At 41.1% G+C, this 21,729-nt stretch overlaps 1 long non-coding RNA gene across 1 annotated transcript in view; it reads right to left on the bottom strand.

The window, feature by feature from the left end:
- Positions 1-11,023: 11,023 nt before the first annotated feature.
- Positions 11,024-21,729, bottom strand: part of LOC126067731 (uncharacterized) — a 31,084-nt gene continuing 20,378 nt past the window's right edge. The window contains exon 4 of the long non-coding RNA XR_007515460.1: positions 11,024-11,158. This is a non-coding gene — a long non-coding RNA (uncharacterized LOC126067731). The remainder of the gene's footprint in view (positions 11,159-21,729) is intronic.

Here is a 21,729-nt window from a genome sequence, read left to right on the forward strand (position 1 = left end):
TCCTTTTCACATAATGTATGGTAGATGCTAAGCAACGTATATACTTGTGTTAGACTAATACATATTTCGGAGTACTCCAGACCTTTAAGTAAAGCAGATACTCTCCTGTTACCATCCACTTTTTTCACCTTGCGTTGTGGAGTGGGATGAACAAGACACGCTCCTCAGGAGCTGCCTACATTTAGTAACCTATTCGGAATTCTCCTTCTTTACAATAGACATGAAAAGCATATGAAAAGGTACTTGGAAATGATGACTTATGATTTTTTTTTTTCATTTTGGGAAAACTCTTCTGAAGTTGTAGTAGCTTCGCTCTACGGAAGTACAGTCAAGTTTGATTTCTATTTTTAATTTAATCTCCAAATGACAGAAATACTTTTGCCCTTGGGAATGTAGTACCATGATTCCTTTCCCTGAGAATTATAAAGGTGATTATCCACCGGCTTCACTTGAAATGTGACACTTAGCCCCATTGAACCGTCTCAATTTTGTCTATGAAAAGGATCAAAGTAGTGGGTATAAGCCTGAGACAGAATTCTGAGTGCCTCATAAAGGAACGAGAAAAGAGGCTGGATATCCATTATCCTAGAATTCAGTGGTTTCAATTTCAAACAGGATAGAGATTGAAAGTTTTTTTTTTTTTTAATTGAGCAATTACCATATTCTAACAAAAGATTAGGTAGGATGAACCTGAATTTGAAGACAAAAAGACATGGGTATTTCTATAAAAGGCCTAACACTAAGCCAGCCAATTGCCAGTCAGGTGATTCTTTGCTCTGCTTTATGCCTGTGGATGCAAGGTGCTCTTGTCAACTTCCCTGATGAGTTTTGAAGATCTGGGTCATTTGTTGAGTCGCAAGGCTCTTCCAAAATCCTATCAAACTAAAAATCACGTGAATTTTTATATTCCATAAACAAAGCTGTGTAAAAAGAACATGTAGAAATTTAGTTTGCTTTCCAGCCCTACTTCAGTTTCCTGGGATATGAGTGTTGGATTTGAACAGTCCATATTGCACGTGATTCCTGAGTTGATGTGGACATTAGACCAAGGTTTCAGAAGAGCCAGGTGCAGCCTGTAGCAGTTCTATTCCACTTATAGCTGAATTCTATTCCTCTTACAGTTGAAATCTTAGGCAATGGCAGAAACTCATTCATAGGCTTTTATAAAAACTTTTCACATCAAGAATGCTATCTAAGAACAAAACAGCTTGCCAAAATGTGTAAAGACAGGTCCTTCAAAATTGGAGCCACCAAGCCCTAAGCCAGACACACAATCTGCTGACATTTGAAAGCAGCAGAGGAGCATAGGGCTGCCGATGGAATGCCAAGGATTTTGCCGCTGAATGTCAGCCTCGTCACTGTGATTGCCCCTTCAAAGTGCAGGCGGGCAGTTGGACCACCTGTGGGGGATTCTGAGTGCCTTGTTGCCAACTGAATCCAAGTTTTGGGTTTCAAGATGCAACCACCAGAACAGTAGTTTAATGTCTGAAAAGTACAGGAAGAGTGCAGGGGAAATAGCAAGACCTTTACATTGATCTTAAAACACTCAGGCTTAGTGTCATTTATATTTGCACTGACCAATTTAGCAGTCCTCTGGGATGAATCACTTAATTATAAAGAATAAAAAAAGCTGTTGTTTGATGTATGTGTCTTAATTATTTCCAAGTGGGAGAATTGATTCCCCCATCCCCCCCTTATGAATTTGCCTCCATTTGTGAGACTAATGAAGCCCCATTAAAGGGAATGGAAGGTCAGAGGTCACCCTTTCTTTACATTTAATGTCCTTAAGCTGGTAGATTATTTATGAGGGTTATTATGCCTTGGGTAATGTTCCCAGCTTCTCAGAAGAGCTATATCGATATGGAATGATGAGATACCACACATCTCAGCTTCACTTGGGCTCCAGATGTCAACTGGAAAGAAGTAGACTGGGAATATGATTAATTGGCCTCAATATTGGCAGCAGTCTGGGTGGCTCCCATAATCTTGGAAATAGTAACTTGGCCACTGTGGGTTATAAAGCTTATTCTTATCCAATGTTGTCGACAGCTCCTTGCATTCTGAAGAGAGAGAGCTTAATCACCAAGAGAGCTCATAGGCTGAACTCTTTTCCGTATATTTTTCTTTTAGATTTCATGAAAAATTTCAACCAAATATATATATATGTATATATATATACACATATCTCCCAGGAAAATGAGAGTGTACCGTACTGTGAAGAAAGGTTATGAGTTTGTGGTCAGACCTAGATTTCCTGGAGTCAAATACCACGAATAGAGAGTTTTTGTCTATACGTTATGTGATCTTGGGCCAACTACTTAACATCCATGTGTCTCGCTTTCTTTATCTGTAAAATGGGTATGATAAACAACGTTGAGAATTAAATGAGTAAATTCATGTAAAACACATATATTAGTTTCTGGTACACATTGAAGCCTTCAATAAGAGTTAGAAGTTATTACTATAATAATTAAACTTTACTAGTGGAAAAGTTGGTGGCGCAGTAGTTAAAAGCTTGGCTGCTAACCAAAAGGTTGGCAACTGGAATCCACCAGGCGCTCCTTGGAAACCCTATGGGGCAATTGTACTCTGTCCTATTGGATCGTTATGAGTCGGAATCGACTTGACAGCAATGTTTTTCTTTTTTTTAATTGGGGTTGTTTTCTTCATTTCTGCATCTTTTCTGCTCTGTAGCTTTGTTCCCAGGTCTGGATTACCTGTTCCCTGGCCTCTGATTTGTGCCGGATTTTCCCTAGCTTCACACTCTGCCCTGCTCTCTCCTCGTGCCCATCCAGATTCCCATAACCTCTTCTGGGGAGTGACTGCTCCAGGCCATTTCTCACGAGGACAGGAAATGAAAAGTCACTGCGCGTGTGTCTGTATATGTGCAAGGAGTCGTGGTAGGCTGGTGGTTAGATGACAGATTGTTGAGTCATGTGAGTCAGGATTTTAAATTCATAACTGGGACTTTCTAGCTGTGTGACCTCAGACAAGTTATTTCCTTACTCTAACCTCAAATCCTTTCCTATAAAATGGGTATACTTGTAGTACCTAATTTATGAAGAGATTGTGAGAATTAAAATCCAACACATTGCGTAGCATAATTCCTAGCACATAGGCAGCCTATAACAAAGTTTAGCAATTATATTTTAGATAACACACAAAATACTTAGTCACTAGCTAATACCCAAGTCCCTATGGTACGGAGGAGTTGTTACCCTTTAGGGATGGATAGATAATTTAAAATTTAAGACTTTGCCATCTAGTTTCCAACTTAACGCTCTTTTTCAGAGTTGTCCTTGTCAGCTTTTACATGGGGGATCTCACTGAATTGTGCAAATACAAAGTGATAAATTTTACAACTGCCAGTGTGCTGGGAATAAAGATAGTTCCACTCTTAATCTGATCTGTCTTTTGCAGAAAAACCATTGACTCACTCTTATTTGTTTAGAGGGCCAGGGAAACAGGGTTCATCACAACCAGAAAAGGGCCTGACACCCTCCCCAGGCAGATGGAAGGGCTGGGCCTCGTGCATTTGTTATTGCTGTCACTGAAATCACATTTGGGCCTTGTCCTCCACTGCTGGAGGAGAAATGGAGGGTTTCACTTCACTGGGAAATCCTTCAGAAGGTAGAGAGAGTGTGGGGGCAGCACTCAACCTCCACTCCACTGTGACTGCGTGCATAGGCTGCAGCTGACCCAGGGTCAGAACCATGCATAGTCCTCACAGCTCTGGAAGACAGGGTGGAGGGGAAAATGGAAGCCTACCTAGTAGCTGCCAGAGTGATTTTTGGTAATAACCCTTGTTCTTCTGGAGGGCAGCAGCTCCTCGGCTTCGTTTCTCCAGAATCCAAGGTGTGTTGCCCCATCTCCTGCTTTCCTGGGGATCCAGTCTTTGGGGTGGGGAGCACTACAGCACATATTGTATCGATCACTGACTGTTCCTCTGGTGTTCTGTGGGAAACTACAGTGGGGTGCTTCTGGGAGTTAATAGTGTCTTACCTAAAATATCCTACGATGGATACAGCTTCAGAGCCATGATTGGCAGTGACATTGGTTCAATGTGCTTTTCCTCCCAGATAACATATTTTTAAATAAAAATAACTAAAATTTGCTGAGTGCATACTATGTACTAGGCTAGGCATTTTCCATTTATTATCACACTTATCTTCACGTCAGCCTTGTGAGGTGGCCACTACCATTATCCCGTTTCACAGGCGAGGTGCTGAAGCTCAGAGGGAAGAAGTTTCCTAGCTAGAAAGAGTCCATTTGTTGAGCGTGAAAGGAGGTGCTATCCATCAGGACACCAGAGCAGCAGGCATATGCTAGGGCACACTGGGACACGAGTTTGCAACCACCAACTATGCTTGCTCCCTGTGTTTGTGTATTTTTTTTTTTTTCAATGAGTCAACCAAGACAAATAATTAAAGATGGGTATTCCAGGGTATAACCATCATTAAATCTTCCTTTTAACTCCCAAGCATTCTCCCTAAGATGAGCATTGTGCTTCAACAAACGAGGCAAGACGAAAGGCTCCATCCTGTCCTGAATATTTATTAGGCAAGTTTGGCAATTTTAAACTTAGTTCTCAGGAAAGATGTGGGCAGGATCACCTGAATTCGGTACTTCTTAATAGAAAGATTCAGGCTTTGAAGAGAAAGTAAGTCAGAATAGAAAATACCCTGATCATCTCCTTCTTAGGACATGTTCCAGAGCACAGGAAGACAGGGTCAGCACAGTTGTGCCAAGTACTGATAAGCAGAGGCTTTTACTTAAATATTCATGGAAAAGGTATTAGCTTTTGCCAGGGCACAATGGTTTTCTCTGTTTGGGGTAGGTGTTGCTATTCATACTTTCTTGAAATAAATACAAGTGTTCTGAAAAGAGATCATCTGAGACCAGTATATTGATAATCTATGGAAAAAAGATTGAAGTTGTCAAGGATTTCATTTTGCTTGGATCCACAATCAATAAACACGGAAGCAACAGTTGAGAGATCAAACGATGAGTTGCATTGGGCAAATCTGCTGCAAAGGGACTCTTTCAAGTGTTGAAAAGCAAAGATGTCACCTTGAAGACTAAGGTGCACGACCCAAGCCATGATGTTTTCAATTGCCACATATGCATGCAAAAGCTGGACAATGAATAAGGACGACTGAAGAAGAATTGACAGATTCGAATTATGGTGTTGGAGAAGAATATTGAATATACTATGACCGACAAAAAAATAAACAAATCTGTCTTGGAGGAAGTACAACCCGAATGCTCCTTAGAAGTAAGGACAGTGAGACTATGTCTCACATATATTGGACATGTAATCAGGAGGCATCAGTCCCTGGAGAAGGACGTCATGCTTGGTAGAGGATCAGCAAAAAAGAGGAAGATCCTCAATGAGATGGACTAACACAGTGGCTGTAACAATGGGCTCAAGCATAATGATTGTGAGGGTGGCACAGGACTGAGCAGTGTTTCGTTCTGTTGTACATAGAGTCGCTGTGAGTCAGAACTGACTCCACGTCACCTAACAACTAAAGAAAAAATTATTTGGCCTTCCTGGGAGGGCGTGTTTGTACAAAAGGTACCACCAGATGGGCATCTGAGGGGCCAACCTGTCCCATAGCTTGGATGTTTTGGTTTTCGAGCAAAGCAAATAAGTTGGTGGGGTAGGGGGGGCGGTCCTGGATGACTTCATATTGGTTCAGAGTCTAGTTTGGGTTGTATTTGAATAGTAGGTTATGATAGGGATGGGCCTTGGTGTAGCCCAAATTTTAGTACCTTCATTTGTGAAGGTCAGAGTCACAATCTTTTTGCCTGAAGGAGAAAAACATCTATGATTATATATTGTTTGACCTATACAGTGCTGGTCTTAGTGGAGTTTTTCAAAAATTTGAAGAAGCTATTACGATGTAATAATCAGGAGGTATTTTTACTGTGGTAAATATTTATGTAACAAAACATTTGCCATTTCAACACTTTAAAAAAAATTTATTGTGCTTTAAGTGAAAGTTTACAAATCAAATCAGTCTCTCATACAAAAATTTATATACACCTTGCTATATACTCCTAGTTGCTCTCCCTCTAATGAGACAGCGCACCCCTTCTCCCCGCCCTCTATTTCTGTGTCCATTCAGCCAGCTTCTGTCCCCCTCTGCCTTCTTGTCTCCCCTCCAGGCAAGAGCTATCCACATAGTCCCATGTGCCTGCTTGATCCAAGAAGCCCACTCCTCACCAGTATCATTTTCTATTTTATAGTCCAGTCCAATCCCTGTCTGAAGAGTTGGCTTTGGGAACGGTTCCTGTCTTGGGCTAATGGATGGTCTGGGGACAATGACCTCTGGGGTCCACCTAGTCTCAGTCGGACCTTTAAGTCTGGTCTTTTTATGAGAATTTGAGGTGTGCATCCCACAGCTCTCCTGCCCCTTCAGGAGTTCTCTGTTTTGTTCCCTATCATGGCAGTCATCAGTTGTAGGCGGGCACCATCTAGTTTTGGTCTCAGGCTGATGCAGTCTCTGATTTATGTGGCCCTTTCTGTCTTCTGGGATGATAATTATCTTGCATCCTTGGTGTTCTTAATTCTCCTTTGCTCCAGGTGGGTCATTTCAACACTTTTTACATGTGCAATTCAATGATATCAATTATATTCATGTTTTCACTTGTCAGAAGATTTTGCATAGATGTCTGGATTTTTGGATTCTTCAGAAATATGGTCCAGAGCTCACATGAGTTGGCCTCTCTAGTTCACCAGAGTTCTCACTTTCCTTATTGTGTACCCACATACCTGCTTCCTTTGCTTCTAGTATACTTACTGACTTTGCTTCTAGTCTACTTCCTTTGCTTCTAGTCTACTGACTTAGCTGCCCCTTGGGTAAAAATGGCCTTTATCATTTTCAGGGCTCCCAGGTGCTTTTATCTTCACCCTCTCCCTTTGAGGTAAGTGAGGCATTCATTACTTTTCCTAATGAACTAAAAAATAAACTGAAGCCCCAAAAGATTAAGTGACGTGGACAAACCTACCCAGAATGTTAGTGGGAGGATCAAAGCCTGACACCAAATCCTCCAGCCTTTAGTCTAGCATTTTCTCAACACTGCCAAGCCATTCTCACCTTCCGGGGCTTCTCCAAATCAAGGAGCCAGAGTCCACCTGTGCCTTAGACAACCACCCTGTTCTGGCTTGGTATATACACCAGGGACCTCAGAGGTTCTGTTACAAGTTTTGGCCTTGGAAGGTAACAACGTGGAGAATATGACTGCTGACATTTTCTTCTTCTGTTCCTCCTCCTTCCTCCCCTTCTGGTTTCTCCTTCCTTTTCATTGTATTCTTCTTCTTTTCACTTTCCTTCTTCTTCACTTCTTCCTTAGCCTTCTCTTCTTCCACCAACATCTCCTTATCCTTCTTCTTCCTCTTTTTCCTCTTCTTTTACTCCCTTTCTTCCTCCTTTTTTCCCTCCTTACTCACTTTCTACTCAGATCACATTTAGCAAAATAGCTTCCATTGAGCAGGCCTGTAAGAATTAAAGACCAAAGCCTTTTTTTGATTGACAGATTTGGTTGACTGATTTTAGTATGTCTTTGGTTGGAGTTTCCTAGAAGTAGACACTAAGACAAAAATTTGAATGAAAGTAATTTTGGGGGGTAGGTAATTTTAGTAACACCAGTAAGTGCATGCAGAAGCAAGACAACAGAGGGAGAAAGCCCTCTTTATATGTATATATATATATATATATATAAAGATAAATGAATATAGATGAATGAATGAATGAATAAAAGAATATGTCATCAAGCAAGTGACTTTGGAAAATAAGAACTTCATCCCACATGGGAAACTCTGGGATGCAGTGTAGAACATGTGTCTCAGCATTATTCTGCCCAAGGGCCAAAGGTAAGAGGGTATTTAGTCAACAACTCCCAACAGTCTTTAAGGGGTGCGCCTGTGGATATGTGGCATTGATTCCCTTGTTTCCAGCTTGCCTTGCACGTGGGCAGAGTGGGCTCTGGCAGCCAGAGAGAGTCTTCAGGCAAGAATCCCAGGAGCTGGCAACTGAAAGCCTGCAGCATTCATGGAAATGGTAAATGTCAATGGGACATAGATGGGTCACTGACAGCATCTGCTACATAGTCCTTTGCAGTGCGGCCAATGGTAGGTGAAGACAGGAGGAAAAGGGCTAGAATGCACAAGAGAGAGTCTTTTAAGAACTCAATCTTACCTGCACCCAAAACCATTTATGTCATTCCAGATTATTCCCACGGAGTTGTGTCTCCACAGTCTCCGGTCCAGAATTTTTCATCAATTGGGGATAGTAATATAAAGTAACATAAATCCTAAAGTTGAGCTTTATGATAGGCAATGAAATCTCTGAATGCAAATGTTGGCATGTGCTTAGGTGTATTTTTTATAGTCCTTGGCTTTCATTGAATATACAAAAGAGTCTACAATGATAAAAAGAGTTAAGAACCACAGTTTTAGAGTTTACAGCTAAATTCCACGGTGTTTGTTGCATTTTAATTTTATTATATTCCTATAAGCATTTATCTCTCTAATAGTATGTAATTATCTGGTTACAAATAATCAGACTTATTATGCATGTAGTGTTTTTTTGGGAGAGGGGTTAAAGGTTATGTGTATGTGTGCATGAATACCCAGATTCTCTCACACAACTGTTTTTCCACTGATACTTTAGAAGTAAATCAGCGATATTCATACAATTTCCATCAATTGGTATATTTATGTAGTCTTTCTCTTTCTCTCAGACACACACACAAATACACATATGATTGAGCATGAGTTTTCATGGAAATTGAGAATGCTTAATAAGCTTTTTACTCACTGTATTGCAAATGCGGTACTTTCAACAATTACCTAGAAAGGAAGGTTTATCTTCAGATCCCTGGGTCTGTTTCTAAGCTGCTGATTAGAAGGTTGTTGAGCAAAAGGGAGTGGTAGTGTTGATGACAAATAGTCTTAAAAACAGCTGAAGAAGTTTTTGTTTTTATAATTTATTTTTGTTGTTGAGAATATACACAACAAAACATACACTAATCCAACAGTTTCTACATGTAAAATTCAGTGACATTGGTTATATTCTTCAAGCTGTGCAGCCATTCTCCGCTCCCCCAACTCACTGCCTCCTAAATTTCCTGTCTAAATTTCTGAGTTGCTGTTGTCAGTTTAATCTCATATAGATAGATCTTAAAAGAGCATAATGTTCAAAGCAGACATTCTATACTAGTTAAGCTAAACTGTTGTTTGGTTTTAAGAAGATTTCAGGGGATATTTTGGGTTTAAGGTTTAAAGATTACCTCAGGGCAATAGTTTCAGGGGTTCACCCAGCTTCCATGGCTCCAGAAAATCTAGATTCCATGATAATTTGAAATCCTGTTCTATATTTTCCCCATTTTGATCAGAATCCTCTGTAGATCTTTGATCAACATGTTCAGTAGAGGTAGTCAGGCACCATCTAGTTCTTCTGGTCTCATGGTAGAGGTAGTTTTTCATGGAGGAAATTAGCCACACATCCATTTCATCCTCCTGTTCCTGACTTTCCTTCTTCCTCTGTTGCTCCAGGCAAATAGAGACCAACTGCTCTGCAATTAACTGCCTTAGTACATGTTTAGTGCTTCCGTTCTACCTCCTATTTTATTGCATCGTTACCTGGAGTTTTAAAAGCTTATAAGCTGAAAAAGTTTTAAGATAGAAGGTTTTGCATCTGAAAGTCCCAGGAAATACTGGGGCTTTACCTCAAACTCAAACCTCTTTCAAAACATGTTGTTGTTGTTAGCTGCCTTCAAGTCAATTCTGACTCATGGCAACCCCACGTTTGAAGAGTAGAACTGCTCCATAGTGTTTTCAAGACTATGACCTTTTAGAACAGATTGCCAGGCCTGTCATCCAAGGTGCCTTTGGGTTGGTTCAAACCACTGACCTTCTGGCCAATGGTCAAGTGCTTAACCATTTGTGCCACCTAGGGACTCTATTTTCAAAGCATAGAAATTATGGTTCTGTTGGACAGAAAGTAGACAGGTTGGCCTTGATTATGTTGATAAGGTAAGTCAAGTCTGTAATACCGAAAAGAGATTAGTTCTGGTCCAAGAGAGAAGTGAGTCAAATACTTAAATTTTACCCACAAATTCATGCTTCATCAACTTAATTGTTTCTTGATGAAATATTCATTGAGCACCTAGCATGCTCCAAGCACTACTCTAGGTGCTAGTTTGCAACAGCTCTTCCTTCCCTCCTCATTCACCTTAAGTAAAGACCTTGAACCTCTGCTTCCTGTCTTCTCCTTTCTTTGCCTTCCAGTGGGCAGGTATGTATACTTTTGTTAATCATTTACCTAGGCCTTGAACTCTTGGGAGAAGCATTTTAAGTATGGGAAGAATTCTGCTAAGAATTGTCTATTGATCATCTACCCTTTTGGAACTTTAAAAAGGTTGGCTTTATTTGCCCATGTTATCCTTCAAAGATGACAGATATTACAATCTAAAGTATGATGAAACCATGGGATGGCTCTGTGATTCATTTTTTTACTGAAGCAAGTTATAGAAATCACAGACCACAGGGAATGAAGTGCTAGTAGAATAGTGGAGTTGAAGGGTCAGGGAGTTTAGGGATCTGGAGTCTAACCCTGCCTCAGTCATTTCTTAGCTATATAGCAAGTTTCAGTCTTAGGCTGGGCATCTGGGCCCCTGATCTTTATTGTCTGGCTCTCCTCCAACTGTATCCTTCTTCATGGGGCAAGAAAGCCACAGTGCTGGGGAACATACCCGATAGAACCTACGACCTGCCTTCTAGACCATGTGCCAAGTAACCTGGACTGGAATCCTCTGCTGAAATTGCCCTGAGTCCTTTTCCAGAGCCTGGGGGAGGGGTTATTCTTCCAGTTTATTGTCCTGAAGGTGTCTGGCAATGCCAGTGAATATACTTCTAGGCTGGAGGATTGGCCAGGGGGTGGCTGTTTGTAGGGTGGTGGAGTGTGGATGAAGCTTCCGTAGATGGTCTGGGTTGTCCACAAGATCCTTTGCGGTGCTGAACAGCTCCATGTAAAGAGAAGCATGGCAGGCTTTGTTTGTCTTCTTGCTCTGGCCCCCAAATATCGGGGGGGGGCTTGTATCTAACAATGAGTAAGTTATGCAACCTCTCCATTCCTCGGTTTCTTCAAATCTATGAAAGGGATAACAATACTTATATCATTGCTGTTATAATTAAGCACAATGTATATAAAAGGCACAGTGCTTGACAACCAGTTCACTCTTGTTTAAAGCTTGCTTTTATAGCACTACGATGTGTTCTTAAAACACAGTCTGACTCCAGAAATAGCACTGTTGTTGTTGATAACTGCCGTCAGTTTGCCCCGACTCACAGTGACCCCATGCCCGATGGGATTGCATAGTTCTGGCCCATAGGATTCTTGATGGCTAATTTTTTGGAAGTGGATTGGTAGGCCTTTTTCCGTAATCTGTCTTAGTCTGGAAAATGCACTGAAACCTGTTGAGCCTCACAGCAGCATGCCAGCCTCCACTGAGAGACAGGTGGTGGCTGTGCTTGAGGTACATTGGCCTAGAATTGAATCCAGGTGTCCCTCAAGGAAGGGGAGCATTCTACCACTGAATTACCATTCAAAAGAATGTTTAAAGGGGGTTTGTCCAACAAATATTATATGAGACAGGAAAGATCAGTAATGCATCCCATATGGGATCCTAGGATACAAGATGTCTTACCTGTAAAATGGGTATAAAAAATAGTACCTGCCTCAAAGGGTGGGTGTGCTGTTTGCATGAGTTAATAAATGTAAAGCAATTAGAACAGTCCCAGTACCTAGAAAGTGCTCAGAAAACATTAGCTATGATAAATTTGATGATTATGGTAAAAAAATGAGCCAACATCTGTAATGTCTAATTTGTTCATTTCTACATCTGCTGAAAAAAAGGGAAAAGGTTAGCATGGCATTGAATCACAGTAATTGGACACATTTACTGTATTTCAAGAGACAGACCTCCTCCTAAACAGAGTTTAGCTATAGTTATGTAGAACTGGACGTGGTTACTTAGGTTTTTCATGTTATTTTATTGAAAGCTTTTCCATTCTTCTGTGTTTATAAAGAGCACACTTCTATACAGAGGCAGAAAATAAATTTTGTGAGGGAGGAGAAGAAAAAAAGTATCAAATGTACTATGAAAGCATGCAGGTGAAGATGATAAGGAAATATTTGACATATTATGCCCTTCAGAGATAGCTTATCACAGACCCGGTCAGCTTGATTGGTTTCACAAAATAGCCCTGTTATGGGGAAATTGCCCAGGACCAGCTGGTCCTGTGCAGTTGTATGTGGGTTTCAAGTTCAAGAGAGATTATTTTCTCCAAAGCATCATTTTAAAAGTCTTCTTTCCTGGCAGGGAGTAGGTAATCCAATCTATACATTGTTGTCAAGAGGGAAAATGGGATTTAGGTTGCCATTGGAGTGTGGATCAGGCAGCTCAAGCAAAGGGGCCAACTGAAAGTTTGTTGCATGCCTGGCCATGAGTGATGGAGGCTGAGGTGGAGAGCGAACAGGGAATCTCATCAAGCATCCAGTCAGTGGCAAGAGCTCTCAATGTGAAAGCACACAGTGGTAAGTTACTTGGAAAGTTACAAATTGTAGTTAGACCAAGGACAGGATTCACTTTAGGGTCCTTGTTGCTAAAAAATTTCAAGATCAGTAATGAGGTTTTGTCTTGGATTAGGGTTCCTAGAAATGAAATTCTCTCAGGAGAAGGGGAGCGAGTGAAGTAGGATGGGTTGGGGAAGGCATTGAGAAGTGGAGTTGAGCTTCAGCCTGACCCCATGGGGAGCTCTGGAGTGTGAGTTGCACCAGAAAGTTGGTCTTTTTTTACTTCCTGTCAGTCAGCCAATGGTTGACCCCCTCCCATTATCCCCAAGGGTGGAGTGTGTAACTTTCCAGGCAAGTTGGCTCTCATCTGGCCAAGGGCAATTATTCAAAGAAGGGACAGCTGTCAAACACTCACAGCAGCTGTAGGATGGGTACACCAGCCTGGTAAGGAAATTGGGTAGGGCATAAAGGATGTCGACTATAAACATTATGATACGTGATTATGTGTGTGTTTATGTGTGTGTATGTGCATTATGAAGCCATGGTGGCACAGAAGTTAAGTGCTTGTCTGCTAACCAAAAGGTCGGCAGTTCGAATCCACCAACTGCTCCTTGGAAACACTATGGAGCAGTTGGAATCGACTCAACGACAACAGTATGTGCGTTATGCATATACTCAGTTTAGAACCTTTAGGATTAAGTATGTTTCCAGGAATCGCAATATGGATTGCAAATATAATTATGTCTATTTGAAGATGGGTATTTTTTTATCTTGAGTCCAATTGTGAGTATTAAAAAGATTTATGGCAGCACTGGGGTCTTTCAGGAGCACCAAATTCTTCCTCTGTTTAAAACTAAATACCCCGGGACAGCATTTGGTCCCAGTTGTATAAATGCTAATACTTGATCCATAGGATTTTGCTTTACCTTCATGCTGGAGAATGCGTTGAGAGCAATGACTGTCTTTGTGGTGGAGAGGTGGAGAAGGTTTGCATTGAATTTTTGGAGGCAAGCTATGGAAGATACTCCCCCATTGACTTTGTCACAGTTAGATGGAAGAAGGGAGATACTTTTTTGACTTTTCTTACACTTGCTGAGGTGGACTTAGGATGCAGGTAGCTTGGATTCATTCCATCTCCTGCCCTCGGTATGAAGTTGAGGAGTTTCACTCCTGGAACTCCTAGGAATCTATACTTGAGTATGTGATGATGATGATGATGATGATAAGGCCTTTGTGAATGGGACCCAGGTTTACAGTTTGCCATGATTTCAAGTTCTATTGCTCAAGAATGAAGTGGCCCCCTTGATTTGCTCAAACTAACTATAGGCCTATAGCATTTTTGTCAGCTCCTGCTGACAAGCAAATTAGATACAGCATTTCCAATGAATATGGCAAGCTTCGTGGTGTGGAAAAATAAAACTGGTAAAATTTACATGTTACATAGGTTAGAAATGAGAATAGTCCCCCTCCTACCCCACTTTATGTATATCTAACAGAATAAAATAATTACCGAAGATTATAAAGGAGGAAAAAGTCACATCCATTCAACAGGTTACGTAATTTTTTTAGTTACAGAAATAAATTCAAGAAAAGAAATTATGCACCTTTTTTTTTTTTTTTTTTTTAAGTACTTGGAGCTATTTCCTATTTCCAGAAAACTTTTTTATTGGTATTCTGTGGGGGGGGGGGGGACTATAAAAGAGACATTTGAGCAATATTGTAGAAAAATATTAAAACATCTTTCAGCTACAGTAAAAAGGGCTCTATCCCAAGCAGCCCTGACAAAACAGGTCAATGGGAAACATAAAAGCCACATAACTGATGAAGAAGTATACCTTTTATACTGTGGCTATATTAACACGCTAACTGTATTTCCTCTATTGTGGGTTTCTTAATTTACTTGTTTTTGAAGCTTTTTCAGTATTTCAAAAATTATTTTAAGCCTTTGATTTTGTTACATGTTTCTTTATTAATTCTATTCTTGTTTGGGGCATGAGTTTGTGGGGGTATTTTTTACAGCAAGTTCATTTTTATAGAATCAGTTACGTCCGTAAGGCTTTTCCCTACCCTGCTCCCCTCCCAGATTGCTGTCCCCACTACCACGCAACCGGAAGTTGCAGCTCCTTTGCTAACGGTACTACTAACCCATCTCAGGCAAGCATCCTAGAAATCGAGGATGTAGGGAGGTGTGCTGGGGGAGGATTACGTTGTTGTTAGTTGCCTCAGGTTGGCTTTGATTCATGGCTACCTTATGTACAACAAAACAAAAGGTTGCCCGGTCCTACTCTGTCTTTATGATTGTTGGTACATTTGAGGCTGTTGTTACGGCTATTTTGTCAATCCGTCTCATTGAAGGTTTCACTGATCCTCTTCTTCACCAAACACAATGTTCTTTTCTAGCGAAATGCCTCTAACTCTAATAAGCTAGTAAGCGTGACCTTGAGTCATGTAAACATGTTGATTCTTTGTATAGTCCTATTGGCATAGGTCAGCAGTGATTTGCAAACAGCACCTGGAAGATCCCTAGGGGTTTGTGATGTGACCTCGGAGCTGTTGATGGGGCAGTGTGGGCTGCGTAGGGATGGGCAAAATGGAGACCAAAGGGACAGGCTGTTAACCTCCACCAACGCAGCTCCGCTGTTATCTTAGAGTACATAATGATGCTCCATGAGAGATTTCTTTTGAGAAAGATTTTGGACACTTAAATACCAAAGCCTTCAAGGTAGATAGCAAATATGGCTGCAGATTCTTCCCATCCTTGTATGCACACCCTATTGTACTATGACTCTGGAATTTTACTCTTCCTGTTTTGAAAATTGTTTTTTCAATCCTTGAATCTGGTCATGGCCATGGGGCTTTCTTCAGCCAATGGGAGAGTAGCAAGTGTGAAGCTAGCAGAGACTTGAAGAGCACTTGAGCTTTGAGGTTGGTTCTCTCCTGTTGTTCTTTGGGCCCTTGAGACCTCTGCATGAAGAAGCCTGGACTTGTCTCCTGGAAGATGAGACACACATGGTCCAGTCATTCCTGTTGCCCCCGCCAACAGCCAGGCAACGACCAGACATGTGAGTGAGGCTATCCCAGATCAACTGGCTACCAGCTGACCACAGGCACAGACAAGCCCAGAAATGTCAGCCAAGCTGGCCCAGACCAGAGCTGCCCAGTTGACCTACCTGTGGAATAATAAGCTAAATAAACGGTTGTTGTTTTAAGCTAGTACGGTTGGGGCTGTTTTAAAGAAAACTGGTATTGTCTTGAAAAGATACTAGCCCATATTATTTCTAAGTCCTAAATTCTTATTTATCTTTAGGGTCTTAGAAAAGTTTGCATGAGTTTTTATCTTAGGGTGTAATAAATGGGTGGTTCTGGAATTTCTTATTTGCAGGTAGTTTGTTCCTTAGGACTTAGCACTAGAGTCGAAACCTACTGAGAAAGACAAGCTACTTGTTATGTATCATTCTGTGCTCAGCCAAGCTGCTATTCGCCCATTCCCTCTACCTGAAGGAGATTTTAGTGAATAAAGAGCTTCCCTTTCCAGCATCTTCCATAACCTAGCAATTTCTGTGGAATAAAGGCCGTATGAGGAATTCAGATCAGACTGTTGTCAGTCATAGGCTCACACTGGGCTGGGCTTGCTGGTCAGTGCTGTGACCTCAACAACAGCAAGGGTCACTACCAAGCAAGAGCCTTATGGTGTGGAGCCCAGAGCTCTAGCCTGGTATCTGGGCCTGTTATAAAGGAAACAAATTACCTAATAAATGATTCCAAGTCCTTGATCCACAGGATGTGGATTTTTACCTGCCTGACACCAGTGTTGACTTGTTAGGTAACACATTCCACCTGGAAGAGTCAGCAGGGAAACCCCAACCCTGGCCTGGCCCTGCCAACAATAATTCCTGATTCTCACCAACAGCCAAACAATGGAGCTAAGCCTGCAGACAGAGGTGATATTTTGATTCTTAAGTCACTCATTCCAGAGCTTTATTTCTATGATTTTCTTTGCAGATGGAAAGGAGTAGCATTGGAAAAAGTGCATGAAGGGGAGAGTCGCAAAGTCTGAGCCCTTCTTATCTGATCTTGACCAATCATTAGCACTGTGATCACGGCCAAGGCACTGACTTTTGAGGTCCCCAATTTTATCATTAATAAATACGAAGAAACTGCGCTATATAATCTCTTGGGCCCTTTGAGGGCTAAAATTATACAATTCAATGACCAAGGCTTTCCACCTGAGTACTGCCAAAGAAAACCCTGGTGGCATAGTGGCTAAGTGCTACAGCTACTAACCAAAAGGCTGGAAGTTCAAACCCACCAAGCACTCCTTGGCGCAGTTCTACTCTGTCCTATAGCGTTGCTATGAGTTGGAATCAACTCCGTGGCACTGGGTTTGGTTTTTGGTTTGGACTGTTGAAGGGCAATTCTACAGGTAAGTCTTGAATACAATTAAACAAGAGATCTGAGACCTGAGGCAGTTGGAAAGAAATATATATTTCAAAAGGTTTTTAATTCTAACCATAGAGTTACAGTTAGCACAGCCTTGTGTTTTGGCATTCTTGGAAACATAGAATATTGGAATAAGCAGACCACTCCCTCCTCCTAAACAGTTACCTCATCTTGAATTCCCTAGCCTACTGGTTTTCCTCCTACCCTACTGGCCAAGTCTTCTCCATCTCTTTCATCCTCTATCTAATCCTTGGATTTTAGAGGTCCAGTCCTGGCTTTTCCTTTTTTCAATCTACACTCTTTCCCTGGTTTTCAATTTTGACTTTACACCAGAATCACTTGAGAAAACTAAAAAAAAAAAAAACAGTGTTTAGCCTCCTCCCCAGGTCAATTGAATCACTACCTCTAGAGTTATCCATTTATTACACCTTAGACAAAAATTCATCCTGCGACCCAGGCATCAGTATTTTTTAGGGCTCACTCAATTCTTTCAATGTACAGCCAAGTTTGAGAACCAATGTTCTAAATCAGTAGCTATCAAAATGTGCTTCCTGGATGAGCAGCAACCAGGAACTCCTTGAAATTTATTATACATGCAAATCCTCATGTCCCCCTTCAGACCTATTGAATCAGAAACTCTGGGAGTGGGATCCAGTAATCTATTTTAGCAAAGCCTTCAAATGATTCTGGTGCACACTCAAGCTTATGAACCACTGTTCTATGTCTAGTATAATCTGAGGTTTCTCAACCTGGGCACTTGACATTTTGGGCCAGATAATTCTTTTTTGTAAGGGGCTATCCTACGCCTTGTAATATATTTACCAACATGCCTGGCCTCTACCCACTATATGCTAATAACACTACCTCTCAAGATATGACAATCGAAAATGTCTCTGGACATTGCTGAATGTACCTTGGGAGTGGGATAGTTCCCAGTTGAGAACTACTGTTATTGATGAATGTTTATGTCAATGGTTCTCAAACTTGGAAGCATGCTAGAATCACTTGTGGAGCTTTAAGAATGATGCTTCGTTAAACCCTAGAGTCTTTGATGGAATCAGTCTAGGGCATGTCCTAGGCACCAGAAAAATTTTCAAGTTTACCCTGTGAGACCAATGTGCAGTTAAAGTTGAGAATCATCAAGCTAGACTATCTCATTTTGTCTCATGACATTAACTACCATTCACATGTCAATGACTTCCAGACTATTCCTCTGAGCTCCAGAATCATGTACAGATGCCACTGCCTACCTGGCACTTCCCATTGGATGTCTCATAACAGGTCAAACTTACACCCTCACTAAGTGGCCTTCTCCAGCTTCTCTCTATTTTGTCACTCTACTCAACTTCTTTCTAGTACTTATTGTAACCAAACCAAAAACTCATTGCTGTTGAGTCAATCCTGACTCATAGAGACCCTATAGGACAGAGTAGAACTGCCTCATATAGTTTCCAAGGAACGGCTAGTGGATTCAAACTGTCAACATTTTGGTTAGCAGCCAAGTGCTTAGCCACTGCTAAGTTGTCCTTTATTTAGTCACATATTTACTTATATTTATAGTCTAACTGATCTCACCTGAACATAAGCTCCTTAAGCGAGGGGATCTCATGAGTTTTATTCACTGTTGTACCCTAAGCCTCTAGCATAAATCTAGGCATTTAGTAGCTATTCAATAAATGTTTATGGAAAGGACGAAGGGCTATAGTGTGCCCTGTGTCCTAGGGATTGACAGTTCCAGTCCAGCTAAGGATTCTCAGGAAATGGTAGAAGATGCATTGCAATTTTGGTATAAAATTGTCCCAGAATGCAGAGTCCTGAGCACAAAGCTGCTGTCTAAGGAGGCCATTCCTGAAGCACCCTAACAAAGTAGGGGTATGCCATGGCTCCTCCTCTTATTGCCACATCCTTGGTTTTGGTAAATAGAAGGAGGTCTTCTTAGTTAGTTAAAGGCATATGAGCTCTAAGAGAAAAAAGATCTTCATATCCTAGAGCCCAAACCAAACCCACTGTTTTTGAGTCAATTCTGACTCATAGTGACCCTATAGGACAGAACAGAACCTATAGGATAGTGTTTCCAAGGCTGTAAATCTTTATGGACGCAGACAGCCACATTTTTCTCCTGTGGAGCAGCTGGTGGATTTGAACTATGACTTTTGGGGTAGCGGCCATGTGCTTTAACCACTGTGATACCAGGGCTCTCTTACTCTAAAGCAGTGACTTTCAAATTATGATGCACAAGAGACTCACCTAGAGATCTTGTTCAAAAGCTAATTCTGATTCAGGAGGCCTGGGGTGTAATTCTTTCAACAGCAGGAGCCAGAGAAATGAAAGAAGACAGTCCTTTTACCTCTTTCTTGAAGAAAAAAGAAAATATGTGGAGATGTAATTTTTGCTTTGTTTTCCAAGGGCTTAAGCCAATTCCACTAATTTTTATTGCTTCCAAAACATCTTGGAGTGGTAATTTCACCTACCCTCCTCAGCAGACCCTAGACAGAGATTGCAAGCCCAAGTGTCTACAGAAGCCGGGCAACTTAATAGAAACCAGTGGAAGGGCTGGAGTAAAACAATGAAGACTGGGGTGGGGGGACTGTGTTAAAGGGAAAGCACATGTTCCATAAAAAGGGCAGAACCTTTATGTAGCTTCAGTTTCTCTAAAAAAAGTAGAAAACCCCTTAAATTTTTAAATGTTGAATACTTATTCTTTGAAAGAAAAAAGTACATGTTTCTAACAAAATATGCCTGTTGGTTAGATTTGTCCCAGAGAAAGGATGACAGCAATTAGAAGATTCTTGGTTTGAGTTCCAGGTCAGTCTAACTTATGGAAAGGATTTCTGAGTTCTTACCTCCCGTTGGCTTTGCTTAATAGCTGCAAAAGTATTTGAACACACTGTCTCTAAGAATTTTTTTACTCCAACCAACTACTAAATCAACCTGTCCTTCAGTCTAAGCAGCATACCCACGCCTTCAGGAAAGAGTCCTCAGTCTTCCTTGAACCCCAAACCTACAGAGGCTAATCTGGAAGAGGTGAAGGAATTGGGAGCATTCCTGAGGTGGAACTGTAGAACTAACATGGTGAGCAAAGGTGGGGCCATTGGGTAAGGAGCCTATCTTCCTCTCACTTCCTACCCTGAAAAAATGCCAAAGTCAAAATACTTCGAGTGATAATGTCTGATGAGGGCAAATTGAATTTTTAAAATGATCCTTTTAAAGGCTCATTTGAAAGAGTATGACTAATTTGTCTCTCTTTAGCCGTAACAGAAACATGGTCTTTTGAAATCTGTGTCTCTTTCAAGTTACATATTCCTCACCCACATAGTAGAGGAATACAGATCCTCACTATCACATATTGAAAGAGGCCATAATCCCCAGAAGTTTGGGCAAGGAACAATCTCACTACTCATTAGAGAACCATCTTAGAGAAACCTATTGAAGGGAGTCCTGATGGTTTAGTGGTTAAAAGGTTGGCAGTTCAAATCCACCAGCTGCTCCTTGGAAACACTATGTGGCGGTTCTACTCTGTCCTATAGGATCTCTATGAGTCAGAACTGACTTGATGGCACCTAACAACAACAACAACAACAACAACATTGAAGGGACAGGGGTGAGGCATCATAACAGCCTGAAAGGGATTATGTGACAATTCTTCAACTCTTTATATTTCATTTTTAGGGAGTAGGGTTATCGCTGGGAACAGCATTAAATTGTCCCATGAGGAGCAGCTTAAGAAAGTAATAAATCCAATGCAAGATTGAGTATCCTTTATCAAAAATGGGTTACCCCAGCTGTATTATCAGTCAGATTAGCTCTTTGTGAATCAGAAGGATGTTAAGGTGACATGACAGGAAAATGCTTTGAGCGTAATTTCCCATGACTGATCCTGGCTGCAAAGTTTTCTGACAGCAGATGGTGATTGCCAAGTTGGCACTGCCACCCTCACTTTGCAACACTGCCACCCCCACTGCCTGGTCAGGCAGAAACACATTGTAACCCTGCATTTTCCCTTCCAAGGCATCACAATGCCATCATGGTATTAAAAAGAACATGGGGCCTCCTCTGTTCTACCCTCACCTATCTCCAGGGCTGTAATTGATGTGAAATGTGAATCTTGCAGTTGGGGGTCAACAGTCACATGCCCTCCCAACTTCCACTGAGTCATGCCATCAAACTGACCTTTCTCATTATTAGTATTTATTGTTCCTTGAACTTAGCAAGCAGAAGTGGCTCATGCAATAGCCCTGGCAGTGCCAAAATAAATAGCTACACTCCTGTCCTGAACTGCTTAGGGATTGGAGACACAAATATTGTACAAAGGAAAAATGTAGAACAAATGCAGAATGGAAAATGTATATTTTTCCTTTGTCCCATTTCTTATGCCATCAGCTCGACTCTTTTGGACTCAATGCGGGAAAGAATAGTTGAAATGTGTATTTCCATTTCTGAAAGATTGTTCAATAAAGAGTGAGAAGATTTAGATATTTCAATAATTCTGGAGAAAAAATGTTTTAAAAAATCCCACAGATTTAGAAATTTTACTTCTTTGCAGAAAATAATTATTTAGTTTTGGGGACTGTTCTTGAAAAGAGAATATTATCGAAAATTTTTTTAAATTTAAGTCTAAAGGTAAGAGTGGGGAAGAAATGTGGAAGGAATGATTAGGACAATTAAGACTGAACTCTAATATTGTGGTAGAAGGCTGGTTTTCAAT

Source organism: Elephas maximus, chromosome 25 (genome assembly GCF_024166365.1).
Source record: "Elephas maximus indicus isolate mEleMax1 chromosome 25, mEleMax1 primary haplotype, whole genome shotgun sequence".
NCBI lineage: Eukaryota > Metazoa > Chordata > Mammalia > Proboscidea > Elephantidae > Elephas > Elephas maximus.